Below are 6,000 nucleotides of genomic sequence, written 5' to 3'. Positions count from 1 at the left end.
TTTTATTGGGGCATCATGATTACACATGATTACACACAACTGATTAAATCATTGACTACATGACTGAACTCAATCTCCAGTTCCTCTCTGTGGAGGCTGGGCTGGTGCAATGTTCCAAACGCTTACATGGTTGGTCCTTCTGGTGACCAGATCCTGAAGCTGTCTCAGGAGTTACCCCGAGTTGCCTCATCAGCATAACCAAACACTGTGTCATTCAGGAAATTCTATGGGTGCTTGAAGCTCTGGAACTGAGGGCAAACACCAGATGTATTCTTTATTAGACCATACAAACAAACCACATTTCAGTCTTTCTCTTCATGCTCCTTAATTCTACAGTATTTCTGATCAGTCATGATAATGACTGTTTTCCTAATAGGCTCATAGACCTAAACTAATATCATCAGGAAGGAACTTAGAGATTTCCCTATGTTACAGATAAGAAAAGTAGGATCATAGAAGTTATATTACTTGCCTAAAGCCAAACTACTTGGTGAAAGAATTGGAATTAAATCCTTATCTTCTGTTTAGCCTGCATATTTTATAGAAAGCCACAATATCTCTTAATGCCATGTAGCTAACATGCATTTCTGGAGAGACCCAGCTCCTCTAACCCAGAGTTCCCTGCAAACTTACCCCATAGCCCAAGGATAAGCTGTTCTTGGTCACAGTTAGTACCAGCCTTAACTGGTTTCTACTTCCTGATGCTACAGAAGCCAAGTGTGTCCCCATCTTCCATTTTGGTCCTTTCACAGAGACAGAGAGGTGACAGAGAAGAAACCAGTCCAGTTCCTCCACCATCCCTAGATACCACAGAGTAACAAGAGATATTAGACATTAGACATTATAGACAGCCTAAGCAAGGATATAATATGATAACCATTTTATCAGCACCCCACTCCCCCCCTCAAAAAAAAATCCCTATACAATCATCAGCATTTGGAAACTCTATTCCTTTTTCTTTCCCCCTAAAGATTTTATTTATTTATTTGACAGACAGAGATTACAAGTAGGCAGAGAGGCAGACAGAGAGAGAGAAAGGGAAGAAGGCTCCCCACTGAGTGGAGAGCCCAATGCAGGGATCAATCCCAGGACCCTGAGATCATGACCTGAGCCGAAGGCAGAGGCTTAACTCACTGAGCCAACCAGACACCCCTGGAAATTCCATTTCTTTAAGGTAAGTAAATTCTTTTATTTTATGAGAGTTATGTTCCAAAATTTCAAAGCCCTGCAAAGGGAATACATTTATGCAAACTCTTCCTAGAATGTGATTCGACTGCTATTTGATTATGGGTTTTTGCTTTGCATTTCATTTTAAAGTCAGAGAGAATTAATATCCACAAAGACACTGAGTATATTAAATGCATCCTGAAATTATACTCTGAGCTGATCACAGCAGCACTGGAATGTACTTGTATTTCATTTCTAATCTCTTACCCCTGCTTATGATGGAGATGTTGATGAGGGTGAAGTAGGCAATGGGAGGAGAGACAGGAAATATATAATGACTATAAATTGACTAGTAAAATCTTGAACTGGTTAATAATGGAGAATCATTGCACTATTGCCCCTTAATCAAGAATCATTGCCCAATTACCTATTAACTAAGAATCACAAGAATGCTCATGAACTATCTGCCTTCTTCCCTGGAAGACCAATGAATAAATGAAGATATGAATTTCTGATATGAAAGTAAAACTCAAAATTCTTTAAAAATAAACTCATCTAAACATGTATTTGTTAAAAGCACAAACATACTATGTTTATTCATCTAGGTCTTTATCAAGAGATATCTTCTCTATCTGTTTATACATCCCTTCCCCTCTAAGGAATAATTCTTTCCCTTTCTCCCTCTCTAATCAGACCTGTAATCAAACAATTGCCTTAACAATCACAGTTTTCTTTTTAAACACTTTATTGCTTTTAAGTAATCTCCTCACCCTACATGGGGCTCAAATCATGACCCTGAGATCAAGAGTTGTATGCTCCAAGAACTGAACCAGCCAAATGACCTCAAAGATCATAATTTTTAAGACCCTAAAGAAGGCTGAACTGTATTAAAAGCTGGTCACGGGGTAGGAGCAAGATGGTGGAGGAGTAGGAGAGCTAAATATCATCAGGTCCCAGGAGTTGAGCCAGATAGTTATCAAACCATTTTGAACACCTACAAACTCAACAGGAAATTGAAGAGAAGAAAAGCAGCAACTCTAGGAACAGAAAAGCGACCACTTTCCCAAAGGTAAGATGTGCGGAGAAGTGAATCCCAAACAATAGAAAGATAGACCACAGGGGGAGGGGCCAGCTCCCAGAAAGCAGTGGAGCAGTGAGCACAAAATCAGAACTTTAGAAGTCTGCTCCCACTGAGGGACGTTGCTCCAGAGGCTAAGTGGGGGTGAAGTCCTAGCAGGGACAGTGGGGTCTCAGGACTCACAGGGTTACAGAAAGATCAGGGGTGTCTGAGGGTGGCAGAGCTCCTTGGTATCAAAGCTGAGAAGTGTGCAGCAGAGATGGAGCCAAGGAGTGAGCTCTCAGCTCAGGGTTACCTTAAACCATGATCCGAGGCACAGTTGGGCCACTGCTCTTTGAGCAGGGACCCCCTCAAGTGGCAGATGCAGGAGACTCACCTTACTCCACCAGGGGAGTGGCATGGGATTACATGACAGGAATTTGCTGGGTTTGGAGACTCCAAATGGGGCTATCTGCCAGAGATAGAAATGCCTCAATCACAGGGTTGGTGAGCTTGGAGTGCAGCCAGAGACCAGGGAGATGGGAAGGATTGAACTACTTTTTCCTGACGGTACACTGAGGAGGGGTGCCCCGAGCTCTCAGCGCCTCTAGGCCAGAGATTGGGAGGCCGCAATCTCATTGCTGTCCTCCAAAGCTGTATAGAAAGTGTTCAGGGAACAAAAGCTCAAGAATGAACCCAAGCTGATTACTTAGCCTGGCCCCTGCAAGGGCAGTGCAATTCTGCCTCGGGCAAAGACCTTGAGAATCACGGCAACAGGTCTCTCCCCCAGAAGATCAGAAAGAACATCCAGCCAAGACCAAGTTCACCAATCAATGAGAACTGCAGAACTCCAGAGCTAGGGGAACACAACACATAGAATTCATGGCTTTTCCCCCATGACCCTTTTAGACTTTAAAAGTTAAATTTTAAGAATTTTGTTGGTCTCTTATTCTATTTTTTTAAAATTTTTTCCTCTTTCCTAATTTAAATTTTTGAAACTATTTTATCTTATCAATACATTTGTAAAAAAATCTTTTTAGATTTTCATTGTTCTAGTCATATTCTATTCTCATTGTATTAACCTTATTTTTGTATATATATAGGTTTTTCTTTCTTTAAAATTTTGGGATACAGTTTCTTCTAACAAATCAAAATATACCCTGAATCTAGCACATGGCTTTGTCCTAGTCTCCAGACTGGTCACATTTTTTCCTCCTTTTATTCTTGTTTTCAACCAACTTCTTATCAATTCCCCTTTTTAGAATCTTTTTAAATTTTCATCTTTATAGTCATATTCTGTCCCTTCATTGTGTTTACCCTTATTTTTGTATATATATATATAAGTTTTTCATTCTTTAACATTTTGGGAGGCAGTTTCTCCTAACAGACCAAAATATACCCAAAATCAAGTGTGTGGATCTGTTCTATTCACCAGTCTAATATATGTATGTGTAATATGTAATATATACATATATAATATATAAATATAAACATCTTATTCATATATATATATTCATATATAATATATATATATATATATATATATATATATATATAGTTTGTTGTGTTTTTCCTTCTCTCCTTTCTTCTCTTTCCCAGTTTCAGATCTTTTCCAATTTGGTTAGTGTATATTTTTCTGGGGTCATTGTACCCTTTTAGTTCTTGTTCTCTCACTCATCTATTCTTATCTGGATAAATGACAAGGTGGAAAAACTTAGCTCAAAAACAAAAAAAAAAAAAAAAAAAGAACAAGAGGCAGCACTGACAGCTAGGGACCTGATCAATACAGACATTAGTAAGATGTCAGAACTAGAGTTCAGAATAATGATTATCAAGGTGCTAGCTGGGCTCAAAAAAAGCATGGAAGATACCAGAGAATCCCCTTCTGGAGAAATAAAAGAATGAAAATCTAACCAAGTTGAAATTAAAAAAAGCTATTAATGCGGTGCATCAAAAATGGAGGATCTTACTGCTGGGATAAATGAAGCAGAAGAGAGAATTAGTGATATAGAAGACCAAATGATGGAGAATAAGAAGCTGAGAAAAAAGAGGGATAAACAACTACTGCACCATGAGAGGAGAATTTGAGAGATAAGTGATACCATAAGACAAAACAATTTTAGAATAACTGGGATCCCAGAAGAAGAAGAAAGAGAGAGAGAGAGAGAGAGAGGTATATTGGAGCAAATATGGCAGAGAATTTTCCTAATTTGGTGAAGGGAACAAGCATCAAAATCCAGGAGGCACAGAGAATCCCCTCTCAAAATCAAAAAAAATGGGTCAACACCCATAATCTAATAGTAAAACTTACAAGTCTCAGTGACAAGAGAAAATCCTGAAAGCAGCTCAGGACAAGAGGTCTATATCATACAATGGTAGAAGTATTAGATTGGCTAGCAGACCCAAGCATAGAGAGGCCAGAAAGGGACTGGCATGATATATTCAGAGCACTAAATGAGAAAAAACTGTGAATCCAAAATACTATATCCAGCTAGGTTCTCATTGAAAATAGAAGGAGAGATATAATGTTTCCAGGACAAACAAAAACTAAAGAATTTGCGAACACTAAGCCAGCTCTACAGGAATTATTGAAAGGGGTCCTCTAAGCAAAGAGAGAGCCTAAAAATAACAGACCAGAAAGAACAGAGGAAATACACAGTAACAGTCACATTACAGGCAATAAATACAATGGCACTAAATTCATATCTTTCAATAGTTACCCTAAATGTAAATGGGCTAAATGCCCCAAACAAAAGACAGAGTATCAGAATGGACAAAAAAGCAAGACTCATCGATATGCTGTCTGCAGGAAACTCATTTTATACCCAAAGATACCTGCAGATTTTAAAAAGGGGTGGAAAACAATTTACCATGCAAATAGACATCAAAAGAAAAGCTGGGGTGGCAATCCTTATAATAGATAAATTAGATTTTAAGTCAAGACTATAATAGAGATGAAGCAGGACACTATATCATACTTAAAGAGTCTGTATAAAGGAAGATATAACAACTTTAAATATCTATGCCCCAACATGGGAGCAGCCAATTATATAAACCAAAATCAAAGAAACACATGGACAGTAATACAATAATATTAGGGTACTTTTTTTTTTTAACATTTTTTTAAAATTTATTTTTTATTTATTTTCAGTATAACAGTATTCATTACTTTTGCACCACACCCAGTGCTCCATGCAATCCATGCCCTCTATAATACCCACCACCTAGTACCCCAACTTCCCACCCCCCCCACCACTTAGAAGCCGTCAGATTGTTTTTCAGAGTCCATAGTCTCTCATGGTTCACCTCCCCTTCCAATATCTCCCAACTCCCTTCTCCCCTCTAACTCCCCATGTCCTCCATGCTACTTTTTATGCTCCACAAATAAGTAAAACCATATGATAATTGACTCCCTCTGCTAGACTTACTTCACTCAGCATAATCTCTTCCAGTCCCGTCCATGTTGCTACAAAAGTTGGGTATTCATACTTTCTGATGGAGGCATAATACTCCATAGTGTAGATGGACCACATCTTCCTTATCTATTCATCTGTTGAAGGGCATCTTGGTTCTTTCCACCGTTTGGCCACCGTGGCCATTGCTGCTATAAACGTTGGGGTACAGATGGCCCTTCTTTTCACTACATCTGTATCTTTGGTGTAAATACCCAGTAGTGCAATGGCAGGGTTAATAGGGAAGCTTTATTTTTAATTTCTTGAGGAATCTCCACACTGTTCTCCAAAGATGGCTGCACCAACTTGCATTTCCCACCAACA

The sequence above is a fragment of the Mustela erminea genome, chromosome 4 (genome assembly GCF_009829155.1).
Source record: "Mustela erminea isolate mMusErm1 chromosome 4, mMusErm1.Pri, whole genome shotgun sequence".
Taxonomy (NCBI): domain Eukaryota; kingdom Metazoa; phylum Chordata; class Mammalia; order Carnivora; family Mustelidae; genus Mustela; species Mustela erminea.
Note: the sequence above shows the minus strand (reverse complement) of the source record.